At 34.0% G+C, this 18,979-nt stretch overlaps 1 protein-coding gene across 2 annotated transcripts in view; it reads right to left on the bottom strand.

Moving 5' to 3' along the window:
* Positions 1-17,491, bottom strand: part of LOC127837502 (uncharacterized protein CXorf38-like) — a 35,730-nt gene extending 18,239 nt beyond the window's left edge. The window contains exons 1-2 of one of the 2 annotated variants that reach the window (XM_052364646.1): positions 17,356-17,491; positions 4,496-4,557 (exon numbers count right to left, since the gene is read on the bottom strand). The gene's annotated coding sequence lies outside the window, so the exon portion shown is untranslated. Of the gene's footprint in view, positions 1-4,495; positions 4,558-12,009; positions 12,147-17,355 lie in introns of those variants that run through there. The other variant, XM_052364647.1, reaches the window with a different exon arrangement.
* Between the last annotated feature and the right edge of the window lie 1,488 nt (positions 17,492-18,979).

The following is an 18,979-nucleotide window of genomic DNA, read 5'->3' as shown; positions in this document are numbered from 1 at the left end:
AAATACTGTTTCCTTGAATAACTCAAACAATACTAAAGATATTTTACAGCATGAAACTTCAAATAAAAATAGACATCAGTAAGAAAGTAACGTGTTCGAAAAAATAAACCATATCAGGCATTTTTGTTTTCATATTATCTCCCTTTCAAGTATTTACTCAAATTGGGTTCTTTGTGAGAATTTGCCCTTGGCAGAGGGGGGGGGGGGGCGTTCCTAACTCTTCTAAATTAACAAAATAGACATACTGCATTCACACGGGTATTTATGCCCTACCACGTTTCGACAAGCCCTTATGAACAAAAAGACGTACAGAGCATAGTCAGCTTTTCTAACATCTGTGTAGGGCGTTTCTTTTAAGAAGAAATTAAAACAATTACAATAGCACTATAGTAGTAGTTCATTTGGGTCACCCCTCTTATTTGTGTTTAAACTTTTCTTACCCTTTATACCAGACTATATAAGACGCCAGGGCTTCAAGGAAAAGGGACCCTTAGGCCTAGCCTGGATCCAGATAAACCTGTGCTTTTTATCGGCAGTCTGATCAGGATCCAACAACTTTGCTAAACATACCGAACAGTTTGGATCCTGATCAAACTGCGCTTTCATGAGCAAACTGATATAGATCTAAACTGGTCGCAGTCGCCTTCATTAACATTTTATCGCTTAAATGTTAAAAGGTTGTAATTATTTTTGTTTGTAAGTAGAAAGTATGTTGACCTATTCATATTAGGAAAAGTATTTAATAGCTTTATTCATTTATAACACCAATTATTGTCTTCTACCTTATAACTAGAAAAAGATATAGGTCCAGTCATCAAAATTAGGATTTTTTTTACTGTCCATTAATGGTTAATTTTGAGTCGGGCGGGTAAAAAATTGGTTCGGGCCAGTAACTTTTATCTTCTTTATTCAAATGTTTTCCATGTATATACCAATTTTCAGGCGGGTAGATTGAAAATGCTTATTTCAAAGACAGTAGGTCATTATAGAAACATATTATTTCACAACCTCTTATTTGAAACAAGAGGGTCAAGATGGCCCTAGTTCGCTCACCTGAGAGGAGCCGGTTCATTCAATCTCAACCAAATGTCAAACTTGACCTAGATATTGTCAAGACAAACATCCTGGACAAGTTTCATCATTATTTCATCTGCGAGTCATGATCAATGTACCTATAAAGTTTCATGATCCTAGGCGTAAGCATTCTTGAGTTATCATCCGGAAACCATTTTTCTAAGTTGAGTCGACGTGACCTTAAAAGCCATTGTGTGAATACGTTTTTTGGCACTGTGACCTTGACCTTTGACCTAGTGACTTGATAATCAATAGGGGTCATCTGCGAGTAATGATCAATATAACTATGCAGTTTCATGAACCTAGGCATAAGCGTTCTTGAGTTCTTATCCAGAAACCGTTTTACTATTTCAGGTCACCATGACCTTGGCCTTTGACCTAGTGACCTGAAAATCAATAGGGGTCATCTGCAAGTCATGATCATTGTACCTATGAAGTTTCATGATCCTAGGCATAAGCGTTGTTGAGTAATCATCCAGAAACCATTTTACTATTTAAGGTCACCGTGACCTTGACCTTTGATCTAGTGAATTGAAAATCAATAGGGGTCATCTTCGAGTCATGATCAATGTATCTATGAAGTTTCATGATCCCAGGCATAAGCGTTCTTGCGTTATCATCTGGAAACCATTTTACTATTTCAGGTCACCGTAACCTTGACCTTTGACCTAGTGACCTGAAAATTAATAGGGGTCATCTACGAGTCATGATCAATGTACCTATGAAGTTTCATGATCCTAGGCTTACGCGTTCTTGAGTTATCATCCGGGTAACCATTTTACCATTTCGGGTCATCGTGACCTTGACCTTTGACCTAGTGACCTGAAAATTAATAGGGATAATTTGCGAGTCATGATCAATGTATCTTTGAAGTTTCATGATCCTAGGCATAAGCGTTCTTGCGTTATCATCTGGAAACTATTTTACTATTTCAGGTCACCATGACCCTGACCTTTGACCTAGTGACCTGAAAATCAATAGGGATCATCTGCAAGTCATGATCATTGTCCCTTTGAAGTTTCATGATCATAGGCATAAGCGTTCTTGAGTTATCATCCAGAAACCATTTTACTATTTAAGGTCACCGTGACCTTGACCTTTGATCTAGTGAATTGAAAATCAATAGGGGTCATCTTCGAGTCATGATCAATGTTTCTATGAAGTTTCATGATCCTAGGCATAAGCGTTCTTGCGTTATCATCTAGAAACCATTTTACTATTTCAGGTCACCGTGACATTGACCTTTGACCTAGTGACCTGAAAATCAATAGGGGGCATCTACGAGTCATGATCAATGTACCTATGAAGTTTCATGATCCTAGACTTAAGCGTTCTTGAGTTATCATCCGGGTAACCATTTTACTATTTCGGGTTATCGTGACCTTGACCTTTGACCTAGTGACCTGAAAATTAATAGGGGTAATCTGCGAGTCATGATCAATGTATCTATGAAGTTTCATGATCCTAGGCATAAGGTCACTATATAACAAAAGATTTCGTACACAAATTCAATGTAAAAGCAATAACTTTAACGAAAAATAGTCAAACTTTTGCGCATAGAGACCCTCATAACCATACCTTTTCTCGAAGAGCATTCCAAGCCGAATTGATTTAAGCAATAAAAATGATAGGTCACGCGGTATGTAAGAAAGAACTCGTCACGAATCAAAAGTCACTGTTTTACGGCCATTTATTTACCGGCTTCTATCCAGTTCATGAGAGTTTCCCGCCATCTGTCAAAGTCTTATGTAGTCTCCAATCTTCAGATAAAAGAGTGAATTTCTAGTAAACAACAATGTTTTCCCTGCCACATGCACACAGAAATATACTTAAATAAAGTAATGGCAAGTGACCCTACAGAGAACCGTGTCTTCAAATAAATGATGTTCATGTTTTTAGAGAGTATAGCATTGCACTCCAAAAAGATTTAGTATATTGTAACCTAAAGCGGAAATATCTTCTGATTAAAATGTGTTTTCTTGCATATTATTATCTTCTTATTCATATTGCACCAATATATTAAGTTTGGCTGGATTATCTGTCCATTTGGCCATTGTATATCATATTTCCACACGAGGGTGTTTTCGGTCCGAAGAAGGCGATTTTAGGCCTGTTAAAGCCTAAATGTCCCTTTAAGATTTAAAGTTCTTGTGTTCAATATCTGCAACAAAATACCAAAACAAACCAAATGGACATGGGGCTTATGCGGGGTGGAGAAAGAATGAATTTGCTAGATAGTTTCACTCTAAGCAATTTTGAGAACGTCTTTTTTGTGTGTTTTTTTTAATCACCCCAAAAATGTCAATTTCAAATCCAAAAAAATCCAATTTCATCCAAGACAATAAACAAATTAGTAAAAATGAGAGATCAAAGAAACTTTAAAGTGTAGAAATCAATAAGCTTCCAATAACTTGTTGTTTCGCACCAATAAAAGTGTGAAATCTTGAAAGCGCCTTGTGGCTCGGAGCCCATTTATTTACCAGAAACCAACGAGTTATTCTAGCATATAATGTCATGGTTGCCTTTAAACTGCAGCAGAAGGTCAATATGCACAGCCAGCTCTCATCTAGAGGTTCAAGAGAATACAAAATTTCATATTTTGGGCACAAAAAAAGTACTTTTGACTATTTTTATGGTGGCAAGTTGGTCAAAATGGGTGTTCCTAACCGAGCGAATGAAAAAAAATGCTCATCTTGGGGGGTTAGACTGGAAGGAAATGTTAAAATGAACAAGATACATATATGTTGGCAAGCATTATAAGCTTAGAAATGATGTTCCATGTAGTATCAGGAGCAGAAAGGCATCTAAGAGCAATGCAGGCTTCCTGAAAGGGGTTTCTAGTACTTCTTCTGGGGACACAGCTTCCCGCAGAATTCTCAAAACAACAAATATCATTGATCCATGTCACCTTTGTATGCAAAGACAAGTGAATAAGGTCAATACTTCCCTTAAATCACTGAATGAGACAAGCACGTACCGAAAAAAAACTGGTTGCTAAAAGTGACACATTTTGGTAAAAAGATACCTATAAGGTAAATTATGAAGGGGACACTTGCTACAACAATCCTATGTTTAAGTCGGACGCGACATCCTTTCAAGCCGGAACCATGACTGTAAGCATATTATGAGAAAACAATACCAAACACAAGCTAATTGTAGGGTTACAAGTAGCAAATCAACTCAGCTGTACTGCATGCATGCTCAGGAACAAGGCTAAACTTGTTCAGTGCCAACTTCCACTGCCAACAAAGCACGAGCTTTACGTGTCAGGACGCGGAGCTATCGATACAAACTGCACAGGGAATTGCACGACGGCAAGGGTTTCAGTGACCACAAAACTGATTATGACAGTATTTCACACCTTAAGCATCATGAATATGCTTATTTGCTTGTGTACATGATAGTAATTTAGTATTATTACCTGTTTTGCCATCAACATTCCTTATCCAGTGGCCCTCGGCTAAGTCGCAGACATTCCTCTACCTGAAAAGGTCAAAATACCCAATAGAAATAGATATAAAATGAAAAACAAACATGCATTTATGTATTTTACATGTATTTCTATGAATAATATGAAGTGATAAAGCTCGTTATATTCATGATTGTACTAAATATGAAAACTGGCTCAGTCAAGCATCTGCTGCACTGTCCATACTGTAAAAATGTCTGCCATTTTATGTCGGTGAAATGGGGCTATGTTTGAATGTTTATGCTTTACACACAAGCTATTGATGCGTTACTGGATCACGGAGTCCCTGGCGTTGAATTCTAACTTCATGTAGCACATTAACACTACACGGTCAACCAATATGCCTTTGAATTTAAGTCGGAGCAATTTGGCCCTTATTCGGCTATGTAAGGGTGGGGGTCAACTTGAAAAACAATTATTTCAGGTCAAATAATCTGAATTCATGCATTTATTGCACTTATTTTCTTCTCTTTTGCTAAGAAATGACCAAAAATCAACTTCCCCAGTTATATTTTGCACTTGCAGATGATATTTCATTTTTACCTAAAGTTAGTTTAGGTCACAATATAGCAAAAGATTTCCAACACAAATTCAATGTAAAAGCAATAACTTTAACGAAAAATAAAGTCAAACTTTTGCTCATAGGGACCCTCATAACCATACCTTTTCTCGAAGAGCATTCCAAGCCGAATTGATTTAAGCAATAAAAAAGATAGGTCACGCGGTATGTAAGAAAGAACTCGTCACGAATCAAAAGTCACTGTTTGACGGCCATCTATTTACCGGCTTATATCCAGTTCATGAGGGTTTCCCGCCATCTGTCAAAGTCTTATGTAGTCTCCAATCTTCAGATAAAAGAGTGAATTTCTAGTAAACAACAATGTTTCCCTGCCACATGCACACATAAATATACTAAAATAAAGTCATGGCAAATGACCCTACAGAGAACCGTGTCTTCAAATAAATGATGTTCATGTTTTTAGAGAGTAAAGCATTGCACTCCAAAAAGATTTAGTATATTGTAACTATAAGCGTTCTTGAGTTATCATCCGGAAACCATTTTACTGCTTTGGGTCACCGTGAACTTGACCTTTGACCTAGTGACCTGAAAATCAATAGGGGACATCTGCAAGTCATGATCAATGTATCTATGAAGTTTCATGATTCTAGGCATAAGCGCTCTTGAGTTATTATCCGGAAACCATCTGGTGGACGGACGGTCCGACCGATGTGAGCAAAACAATATACCCCCTCTTCTTCGAAAGATGGATAGGGGCATAATGAGAAAACTGCCCCCTTCCCAGCAGGAACCATTTTTTGACTCAACTCTCGTATCAAGGAAACAAATGTTCTTTGCAAGTGTCGTGAAAATCGGGCCAAAACTGTGACTGCTACTGTGTTCACATGTTTTCACTATACACATATAGAGAAAAATGCCCCGCCCACTGGCGGCCATGTTTTTTCACCGATCCCGACCATTTTCAAACTCGTCCGAGATATCAATAAAACCAATGTTTTGACCAACTCTCATGTTGATTGGGCAAAAATTGTGACTTCTAGAGTGTTAACAAGGTTTCTCTATAGCCAAATAGGGAAAACTGCCACTATATACATATCAAGAAAAATGCCCCGCCTACTGGCGGCCATGTTTTTTCACCGATCTCGACCATTTTCGAACTCGTCCAAGACATCAATTGAACCAATGTTTTGACCAACTTTCATAATGATTGGGCAAAAATTGTGACTTCTAGGTTTCTCTATAGCCAAATAAGGAAATCTGCTACGCCCACTGGCGGCCATGTTTTTTAACGGATCGGAACCACTTTTGAACTCAACCAAGATATCATTAAGACAAACATTTTGACAAAGTTACATGAAGATTGGGCATGCAATGTGACTTCTACAGTGTTTACAAGGTTTTCTTTTTTTGACCTAGTGACCTAGTTTTTGACCCGGCACAACTCAGTTTCGAACTCGGCCGAGATTTCATTGGGACAAAGTTTCATGAAGATGGGACAAGAAATGATGCCTCTAGAGTGTTTACGAGCAAATGTTAACGGACGGACGGACGGACAAAGACCGGTCACAAAATCTCACCTGAGCAATCAGGTGAGCTAAAAAAAGCTAACTGCTTCGTGATGCGACCTACACACAAAAACATTTACTGCATTTTATACACCATTGATTCCCTACTTGAGGATATATATGTCTTTAGTTTAATTTTATTTCCTTTTTTATGTTAAGTGACAGGGAAATACCCTCCTAAATTGTAAAAAAAAAATATATATATATATAAATCTGAGAAAGGGTTCCCTCAAGTTAGGAAAGGTGTATAAAACGCAGTAAAAAATTTGGGTGTAGGGGAGTACGTGTAGCTGTAAGCTATTTCAAACTTTGGAGATTGGAAAAATATTATTTTTCTTTAAATAGCTATATCTTTTTCTAGCCATTTGGTAAATAATCATTTTTATTATATAATTATGTATACAGCTTTGAAATACCTTTCCAAAAATGTTTCATTTTATCTTATCTTATCTCCACTTTCGTCTTAAAACAAATAAGGACTAAACCTAAAAATGTTTTCACGAGCAACAATTTAACGATGGGTTTCTTGTCGTCTTGAGGTCACTTCTGCCGTGACGCAGCTTATGTTAACTTTGGTAAGGAAAGATCCTCCAGCTAAGAATGATTGCTGTTTCTTGCCTTGCTATAAACATGTTTCTTTCAGAGTAAAGAATATTACGTTGTATAAATTTTACAATTATACTATCCTTTGACTTGTATTTTGTACGTTTTTCTTATAGAATTTTATTTTGAATGGAAATTTTATCTTTGTTTTGTCAATTCAAAGGAACAGGTTTGAATATACCAGTGCAATATTTGAAACTAATATTTGCACAGGCTGTATTTGAGTTGCACACCAGTTGTATTTTGGTTGCAAAGTGGTTGAATTTTAATTGCAAAGTGGTGGAAGTTTGGTTGCAAAGTGGTTGAATTTTGGTTGCAAAGTGGTTGTAGAATGTTTGGAATTTGGTTGAAAAAGGGTTGAATTTTGGTTGTAACATAACGTTGAATCAACGTCATAAAATGACGTCTAAAAAACTTTTATTTACAGCCAAAATTCAACGTCATGGTGCAACGTCTTTTCAACGTCTATTCAACGTCATATGTTTGCTAGGGTGGGAAGTGCAATCAACTAGGATGTATATACATCGCAGTTAACAGGGAAAGCTAATGTTTTCCATGCATATTTTGTTGTCGTAAGCTAAATGAAGATGACCTGTCCATGACAATACTAGGAAGGGTCAGACACTGATGACAAATGCCGAAAGAGAACAACACCAATCTAATTGGCTGACGTTGTAAATAAACTTTTGTTTAAATAGAAAATTATGGAACGACAATGCAGCCTTCTGATGGCACTGGTCTTTATGTTCTGAGCATTTACTAAGTTGTTTTGTGTAAACTATATTTTGTCCTGTAGAAACATCATTTTGTTCTGTACATTTTTCATTATGCTATGTGCATTTGCAATATCATTTTGTACTAACGCCATTTTGTTAGGTGCATACATCATTTCGTTCTGTGCATTCGTCATTATGTTGTGTGCATTTACCAACCCGTTTTGTACTAACGACATTTCATTTAGTACATACATCATTTCATTCTGTGCATGTGTCATTATGTTGTGTGCATTTGTCTGTCATTATGTTGTGTGCATTTGTCATTATGTTTTGGGCATTTGTCATTATGTTGTGTGCATTTGTCATTATGTTGTGTGCATTTGTCATTATGTTGTGTGCATTTGTCATTATGTTGTGTGCATTTGTCATTATGTTGTGTGCATTTGTCATTATGTTGTGTGCATTTGTCATTATTTTATGTGCATTTAGTAACTTGTTTTGTACTAACAACAGTTCGTTCTGTGAATTTGTCATTTTGTAATGTGAATTTACTAATTTGTTCTGTACAAACGGCATTATATTTTGTGCATTCATGTAAGTATTTCCGTTTGTGCATTTTCATTATGTTACGTGCATTTACTAATTCGTTCTGTACTAACGACATTACGTTTTGTGCATACATCATTTCGTTATGTGCCAACGTCGTTATCATGTTCGGATACATTACACTGGGCAATAAAAGAGATAACGCCGATGCGAAAACATGGCGGAAAATGTAACCACGTTGAGTATACTAAATGCTCGTTTCATGTAGGGTTGTGCTCTCTAAAAATTATCAAAGTTGACAGGAAGGCATGTTCTACACTTCAAACTAGTGTTCGGGTTTTATCTTTCGGAGATAAGGGTAGGGCATAAATAGGTATTCACTACTGAATCCCTGAAATATGATAAACTTGAAAACTATAGTAAAGCATTGCACTGACAAAGGTTACATTCCACTAAGAAACGGCCGAAAAAAAAGTTGCAAAAACAGTCGATTTTGATTCGTGTCAAGTTCTTTCTTGGTTTGAACATGACATATCTTTTTTATTGCATAAATCGATACCGCTTAGAATGGCTTTTAAGAAAAGGTATGGTTATGGGGGTCTCTAAGTGCAAAATGTTGCATTTATTTTCGCTTAAAGTTGTCGCTTTTACATTAAATTATATAGGGAAACTATTTAGTCTATTAAGACCTGGAAGGCGCTCTCGCAGCTGTTGGCCTTAGCGCCATTTTACCGAGATTTAATGGCATGCTTTAATACATGCCAAAATCTGTTGGACGGCCCCTTAAAGGTTGCAACAAATAGCAACTGATGGTAGTGATACAGTTCATACAAGCCACAGTAGAACGCCGGAACCATCAGCAACAGGTAATTGTAATCAAGATAAATTTTACGAAGAAAATTTAAATTTGATCTTAAGAAGTGTTTTTTTTCAATAATTATAATATATAAAAGTTACATCTCTGGTTTGCGTCTAATACTGCCATAATTTGTTACATCGTTTTGTTCTAGTCATTCTCAGGGGCGTAAAAATGCGGTGTGTACAATCTGAGCCCGAAATGAACACGTTTATTATGATTTAATTTGTTGGAAATCACTTTTGTTTCATTTCTCGGCCAGTAACTGACAGATATATACATTACACTAAATTCCCCCCATTCTGCATACAGCATTACGCCTCATTTCGCCACATTAAGTAGAAATGTATACATTACTGTATTTAGGTGTACACATCACATTTTTATTCCCCTGAGAATGTTTCTTATTTATACTTAAATTTACTACGCCAAATAAGTTGTGTGGCTTTAACTTGTTACCTTGACCATTGGAGGTCCCACTTGACCGATTTAGGAGGACATGAGTTGTACACCATACTTCGACTGCTCATTTTGGAAAAATGAGAAGTTCACAAAACCGGAACTTTGGTGCTAATAAATCTTTCCAAATTATAAGTCGGTGTGTTTTAAACAAACCACGTTTGTTTGCCACTTATAAGCTTTTTTCAACCTATGATCATTTCAATACGTATAACGTATCTTCCATTAGGCTTGCATGACCATTCAGCTGGAAGGAACTCAATTTGAGAGTACATTTGAATGTATAAAAGACAAACTATACGATTCTAATTTAAAATAGACTCAAACATATTGAAATTCTCATCACTTAAAACAGACATTTAACTTGAACATTTCAAAATTGTTTTTAAGGCAGACTATAGTCTATGCCATGCGCTTTCTAAACATCGACAACATTCCTCAATATTCCAAATTTGATGCATCATTTGAACTCCTATATTCAATACAATAATTCTGGTTTGTTTGGTTTTATACATGTAATGTTTATTTTTGGTTGAATTCATTAAGAGTTTTGCACAAGTTCAATTAGAATGTTCAAACTTGTATAATGCGAGCGTAAATAAGATCGTGGTTTTATGTGCAATATACATGGTTTTAGTTATTAAGTAGAAAACATATTTCTACTAATGTGACGGTGACCTTCATATTCACCCAACCCACGCCATGTACACTGTATTATGTCAAATTCATAGCCTCAATGAATCTCAATTTATTGAGAAAAAACCCATCTGTACTGTAGTAGTGCTTATTAACTTGAATGTAAAATAAGAAATTTAAACAATAAGCAATTATAAACAGGGTCATACTACTAGTAATAGTTTTGAATTGATAACCTGTCAATAAACTAGCTAAATTTGTTGTGGAGAAATTGAACTAAAATCATTTTTTTATATTAAGCAATTGTAAAACTGGATATTTCAGATATGCTTCAAGTGTTTCCAACCCAACTAGAGATGTACTGGTATGAAACCCAGGTAATTATCGCGTGTATCGGTGCTATATACTGAGCACGTAAAAGAACCAAGGGATCTCTTCGCAAAGTGCTAGAGGATCGCACCCGGATCCCTTGTATCTCAATACTGTCTTTTCTGCTTGCTGTCTCTTCAGCAAAACCATAGGACCCCATTGGAAATAATTGCTTGCACTTTCATGGGTCATCCTTGACTGCAAGGTCAAAATAAAAAGATTAAAAAAACCAACAAAAAACAACAACATTGACCCCAACCAATACATCTGCAAAAGCAAGCAACGGTAATGATATGAATTGATAAATCAGACCGACTAGCTCAGCCGGTAGTGAACTGGTCTACACAACGCGGGGATTTGTAATGAAATAATTTTCCCGTCATTCTCTTCCTATCTCAGATTCAGTTTTCGGTATGAGTATATTCCCTTTATACTGGTACACTGGATTACCAAAGAAAGTATTAGTTTGAAAACTGACGGACATAATACGACTGATAAAATGTTGGAAACTGCGAAAAATCCAAAAAGAAACAGACAAACAAGAAAACAATCAATGAACATATGACGTTCCACAGAAATAATTTTATTTGACTTCACGTTATTTTAACATTTATATTTCTAAAAATTTTATAACTCTGTCATTGACCCTATCCATACAAAATATCTATATTTCAAGTTTTGTTTTTATATCTAAATGTTTGCCTAACTAGCTGAGTGTAACCAAAATGTGACACTGCCTGAGTCCTATACACCAAACCCAACAAAACAAATTCGGTTTTGAAGACAATCACTTATTTGCGAGCAGAGCATCCTGCACAAAACACGCATGAACAAAAACAGAAGATTTATGTAATATTCGACATGATTTTAAAGTTGCCTTTTTGTGTCTGATAACTATACATTTCCCTCTAGGGCTTCCGTAGTCGTCAACTTTATTATGAGTCAGTTAAACCTAATACTATCTTATTTACATACTTTATTTACAATGCGTTTTCTTGATTAAAAGTGATAGTAATACTAAATAATAATAACTCAAAAGTGTTTTTGTATAAATGTATTAAAATGATACTGTGTAGACTTATTTCTGAAGCAAGTTGTTAAACTGTAAATAAAAACGACTTATAAAGTTGTGTAATTTGTTAAATCATCGAGGTTATACACACGTTTCCCAAATTATAAAGTACAAAAAGACCTACCAGTATATTACATTAGTTGGTTCCAGTTGATCTTGTCCCGGATATATTAGATGCAGACAGTATATAATTTAATTTGCATAAATCCTTCACAGAACACAATCCGATTTTTGTTTCGTTTTCAAATGCCATGGGCGAGTCTAGGCAGGTTCCATAAAAGCGGAAGTAGAATAACCGGTGTATACAAGTTACCCTGGTGTAGTGTAATCTTGCAGGTAAAACAAATGCAACTAGTCGAATTAACACTATTTTGAAGGACAGGAACATAATTTGAACAGTTTTAATGTTTGCCTGACTAAATATAAATGTAATAATGAAATTACCCCGGTTTAAATAATGCATTAGTTGTACGATAAACCTTTTCACAAAAATACATAGCCATTTGGACTGGAGAATACAATAATTAGATACCAATAATATCGTTAGTTTGTCCAGACTGACAGCAGGGCCCTTAAATGAGTGGTAATTAAATTGTATATTTCTGGAATTAAAATACATTCATTTCACAATTGTGTTAACAAGTCAAGAACAAATATGTGTTAAACAACTTTTTGTTTTGTTACATTATTTATTTTAAAGTAGAAAATGAAGCTAGTCATGTTTTATGCATGGAGCTGTTCATACTATCACAGTTAATACATTAAACGATTGTTTCGCCGTTTTATGCCCCAAATGTTAGAGTTCTTGTCCGTTTGTCTTTCCTTTCGTGTGTCGGAATGTCGCATATAACTTAAAACGTATTGTTGTTAGTGGGATTGCATAAACTACCATGTTATTTTTCGATATGATCTGAGCAGTTTGGTTCATTATGTCGAACAGCAGAGTTTTGAGATAAAAGCTGCATGTAGAGGTATCCTTGTTTTACGAATACATGACTAGTTAAACGAATATTAATACAAGAACAAATATATTTACCACACGTACTTAGATGCGTGACTGTATGTATACAATTGCAATTTTCATATGTGCAAAATGCGTGTTAAAACAAATTCTTACAAGCTGTTTAGGTGGGTATATGTATGGCTAGTTAATCAGTCAAAGCGTTCTAACAATATGTAAAAAGAGAATTAATCACTGTTTTAAATGCCAGAAATCAATGGAATTTTTTTTTATGTTACTAATAGAACCTTGGTAACAAAAGTGCAATTAAACGTTAGATCCAAATCATGTTTTATGCAAATTAAAAATAAAAATTGTAAAGTATAACTAAAATAATTATAACTTGTATGAAATGAAACATATTTTAAGTATTAAAAACTAAAATTAACACGATACTGATAAGACTAAACATTATTTTATGATGAACAATGTGATGTAGTTTAGGATAAATTTGAGACAGGGGTGACATTTGCGGACAATTTTATTACTTGAAGGTATCGAACATTTGTTCAAGCCTCCAAATATCGCAGGTTTGGAACTTTTCATCATACTGGAAGGATTCATTTGGTTCAAGATGTGTTGAATGTATTGCTCTATTATTCATATTAGAAGACCAAGTTGCATTTAATATAAATCGACCTCGTTGCCCTTAATGTGAAAGCTGTTACCGCCATACACCTTGCGTACTGGTTTTGGGTTGACTGGTACAAGTCTTGGTATATTAACGTAGAAAAGAGTCGGGTCATTGTTAGTCTCTACATTTGGATGGTTGTGAATAGCGTGTGAAACAGCACCGGACTTAAGTCGAAAAAAATATGGAGGTATATATCTCCAAGATATGAATATTCAATACTTTTCCCAAATCATTCATATTTATCGAAATTCTAAATTTTTATTTGCTAATTAATATACATTATTTGTTATTGTTGTACACAGCGTCATGGATAAAAACTTGATAGTTGGCTTCTGACTACATTTTTCAAGTACTAATGGTGTCTTTTCCTACATAATAGTCATTTAGTTTTAGACTCTGTTTGGAGTTTGAAGTGAATGATTGTTTTCAAACATTGATGCAAGAAGCGTGCTTTTTATCATAAAATTTTGGAAACTGCGAAAAATCCAAAAAGAAACAGACACACAAGAAAACAATCAATGGACATATGACGTTCCACAGAAATAACTTTATTTTACTTCACGTTATTTTATATTTATATTTCTGAAAATTTAATAACTCTGTCATTGACCCTATCCATACACAATATCTAAATTTCAAGTTTTGTTTTTATATCTAAATGTTTGCCTAACTAGCTGAGTGTAACCAAAATGAGACACTGCCTGAGTCCTATACACCAAACCCAACAAAACAAATTCGGTTTTGAAGACAATCAATTATTCGCGAGCAGAGCAACCTGCACAAAACACGCATAAACAAAAACAGAAGATTTATGTAATATTCGACATGATTTTAAAGTTGCCTTTTTGTGTCTGATAACTATACATTTCCATCTGGGGCTTCCGTAGTCGTCAACTTTATTATGAGTCATTTAAACCTCATAATATCTTATTTAAGTGATTGTTTACAATGTGTTTTCTTGATTAAAAGTGATAGTAATACTAAATAATAATAACTCAAAAGTGTTTTTGTATAAAATGTATTAAAATAATACTATGAAGACTTATTTCTGAAGCAAGTTGTTAAACTGTATATAAAAACGACTGATAAAATTGTGTTATGTGTTAAATCATCCAGGTTATACAGACGTTTCCCAAATTATAAAGTACTAAAAAAACCTACCTGTATATGACATTAGTTGGTTACAGTTGATCTTGTCCCGGATATATTAGATGCAGACAGTATATAATTTAATTTGCATAAATCCTTCACAGAACGCAATCCGATTTTTGTTTCGTTTTCATATTTCATGGGCGAGTCTAGGCAGGTTCCTTAAAAGCGGAAGTATAATAACCGGTGTATACAAGTTAACCTGGTGTAGTGTAATCTTACAAGTAAAACAAATGCAACTAGTCGGATTAACGCTATTTTGAAGGACCAGAACATAATTTGAACAGTTTTAATGTTTGCCTGACTAAATAAAAATGTAATAATGAAATTACCCCAGTTTAAATAATGCATTAGTTGTACGATAAACATTTTCACAAAAAAACATAACCATTTGGACTGGAAAATACAATAATTAGATACCAATAATATCGTAAATTTGTTCAGACTGACAGCAGGGCCCTTAAATGAGTGGTAATTAAATTGTATATTTCTGGAATAAAAAAACATTCATTTTACAATTTTGTTTACAATTTAAGAACAAATATGTGTTTAACAACTTTTTGTTTTGTTACATTATTTGTTTTAAAGTAGAAAATGAAGCTAGTCATGTTTAATGCATGGAGCTGTTCAAACTATCACAGTTAATACATTAAACGATTGTTTCGCCGTTTTATGTCCCAAATCTCAGAGTTCTTGTCCGTTTGTCTTTCCTTTCGTGTGTCGGAATGTCGCATATAATTTAAAACTTAAAACGTATTGTTGTTAGTGGGATTGAATAAACCACCATGTTATTTTTCGATCTGATCTGAGCAGTTTGATTCATTATGTCGAACAGCAGAGTTTTGAGATAAAAGCGGAATGTAGAGGTATCCTTGTTTTACGAATACATGACTAGTTAAACGAATATTAATACAAGAACAAATATATTTACCACACGTACTTATATGCGTTACTGTATGTATACAATTGCAATGTTCATATGTGCAAAATGCGTGTAAAAACAAACTCTTACAAGCTGTTTATGTGGGTATATTTTTGGCTAGTTAATCAGTCAAAGCGTTCTAACAATATGTAAAAAGAGAATTAATCACTGTTTTAAATGCCAGAAATCAATGAAAAAAAATATTTATGTTACTAATAGAACCTTGGTAACAAAAGTGCAATTAATCGTTAGATTCAAATTATGTTTTATGCCAATTAAAAATAAAAATTGTAAAGTATAACTAAAATAATTATAACTTGTATGAAATGAAACAAATTGTAAGTATTAAAAACTAAAATTAACACAATACTGATAAGACTAAACATTATTTAAAGATGAACAATGTGATGTAGTCTAGGATAAATTTGAGACAGGGGGTGACATTTGCGGACAATTTTATTACTTGAAGGTATCGAACATTTGTTCAAGCGTCCAAATATCGCAGGTTTGGAACTTTTCATCATACTGGAAGGATTAATTTGAGTCCAGATGTGTTGAATTTATTGCTCTATTATTCATATTTGAAGACCAAGTTGCATGTAATATTAATCGACCTCGTTGCCCTTAATGTGGAAGCTGTTACCGCCATACACCTTGCGTACTGGTTTTGGGTTGACTGGTACAAGTCTTGGTATATTAACGTAGAAAAGAGTCGGGTCATTGTTAGTCCCTACATTTGGATGGTTGTGAATAGCATGTGAAACAGCACAGGACTTAAGTCGAATAAAATATGGAGGTATGTATCCCCAAGAAATGAATATTCAATACTTTTCCAAATCATTCATATTTATCGATATTCTAAATTTTTATTTGCTAATGAATATACATTATTTGTTATTGTTGTACACAGCGTCATGGATAAAAACTTGATAGTTGGCTTCTGACTAAATTTTTCAAGTACTAATGGTGTCTTTTCCTACATAATAGTCATTTAGTTTTAGACTCTGTTTGGAGTTTGAAGTGAATGACTGTTTTCAAACATTGATGCAAGAAGCGTGCTTTTTATCATAAAATGTTGGAAACTGCAAAAAATCCAAAAAGAAACAGACAAACAAGAAAGCAATCAATGGAGATATGACGTTCCACAGAAATAACTTTCTTTGACTTCACGTTATTTAATATTTATATTTCTGAAAATTTAATAACTCTGTCATTGACCCTATCCATACAAAATATCTATATTTCAAGTTTTGTTTTTATATCTAAATGTTTGCCTAACTAGCTGAGTGTAACCAAAATGTGACACTGCCTGAGTCCTATACACCAAACCCAACAAAACAAATTCAGTTTTGAAGACAATCAATTATTTGCGAGCAGAGCAACCTGCACAAAACACGCATTAACAAAAACAGAAGATTTATGTTATATTCGACATGATTTTTAAGTTGCCTTTTTGTGTCTGATAACTATACATTTCCCTCTAGGTCTTCCGTAGTCTTCAACTTTATTATGAGTCATTTAAACCTAATAATACCTTATTTACATTCTTTTTACAATGTGTTTTCTTGATTAAAAGAGATAGTAATAAAAAATAATAATAACTTAAAAGTGTTTTGTATAAATGTATTAAAATGATACTGTGAAGACTTATTTCTGAAGCAAGTTGTTTAACCGTAAATAAAAACGACTTATAAAATTGTGTAATGTGTTAAATCATCGAGGTTATACAGATGTTTCCCAAATTATAAAGTACAAAAAGACCTACCTGTATATGACATTAGTTGGTAACAGTTGATCTTGTCCCGGATATATTAGATGCAGACAGTATATAATTTAATTTGCATAAATCCTTCACAGAACGCAATCCGATTTTTGTTTCGTTTTCATATTTCATGGGCGAGTCTAGGCAGGTTCCTTAAAAGCGGAAGTATAATAACCGGTGTATACAAGTTAACCTGGTGTAGTGTAATCTTACAGGTAAAACAAATGCAACTAGTCGGATTAACGCTATTTTGAAGGACCGGAACATAATTTGAACAGTTTTAATGTTTGCCTGACTAAATATAAATGTAATAATGAAATTACCCCAGTTTAAATAATGCATAAGTTGTACGATAAACCTTTTCACAAAAATACATAACCATTTGGACTGGAAAATACAATAATTAGATACCAATAATATCGTTAGTTTGTCCAGACTGACAGCAGGGCCCTTAAATGAGTGGTAATTAAATTGTATATTTCTGGAATAAAAAAACATTCATTTTACAATTTTGTTTACAATTTAAGAACAAATATGTGTTTAACAACTTTTTGTTGTGTTACATTATTTATTTTAAAGTAGAAAATGAAGCTAGTCATGTTTTATGCATGGAGCTGTTCAAACTATCACAGTTAATACATTAAACGATTGTTTCGCCGTTTTATGCCCCAAATCTCAGAGTTCTTGTCCGTTTGTCTTTCCTTTCGTGTGTCGGAATGTCGCATATAATTTAAAACATTAAAACGTATTGTTGTTAGTGGGATTGAATAAACCACCATGTTATTTTTCGATCTGATCTGAGCAGTTTGGTTCATTATGTCGAACAGCAGAGTTTTGAGATAAAAGCGGAATGTAGAGGTATCCTTGTTTTACGAATACATGACTAGTTAAACGAATATTAATACAAGAACAAATATATTTACCACACGTACTTATATGCGTTACTGTATGTATACAATTGCAATGTTCATATGTGCAAAATGCGTGTTAAAACAAATTCTTACAAGCTGTTTATGTGGGTATATTGTTGGCTAGTTAATCAGTCAAAGCGTTCTAACAATATGTAAAAAGAGAATTAATCACTGTTTAAAATGCCAGAAATCAATGAAAAAAAATATTTATTTTACTAATAGAACCTTGGTAACAAAAGTGCAATTAATCGTTAGATTCTAATTATGTTTTATGCAAATTAAAAATAAAAATTGTAAAGTATAACTAAAATAATTATAACTTGTATGAAATGAAACATATTTTAAGTATTAAAAACTAAAATTAACACAATACTGATAAGACATAACATTATTTAATGATGAACAATGTGATGTAGTCTAGGATGCATTTGAGACAGGGGGTGACATTTGCGGACAATTTTATTACTTGAAGGTATCGAACATTTGTTCAAGCCTCCAAATATCGCAGGTTTGGAACTTTTCATCATACTGGAAGGATTCATTTAGTTCCAGATGTGTTGAATTTATTGCTCTTTTATTCATATTAGAAGACCAAGTTGCATGTTATAACGGCCACCGGAAAATCTTTGCGAAACCGAAATTTCGCAAACTTAAGGACCTTTTATCTTGAAAATTTGCTTCTTTGAGATAAAGTATGCGATAGAAGACTTATTTTG

The sequence above is a fragment of the Dreissena polymorpha genome, chromosome 7 (assembly GCF_020536995.1).
Source record: "Dreissena polymorpha isolate Duluth1 chromosome 7, UMN_Dpol_1.0, whole genome shotgun sequence".
Taxonomy (NCBI): domain Eukaryota; kingdom Metazoa; phylum Mollusca; class Bivalvia; order Myida; family Dreissenidae; genus Dreissena; species Dreissena polymorpha.
The sequence above is the reverse complement of the archived record's forward strand: the minus strand, read 5'-3'. Positions and strand labels throughout refer to the sequence as shown.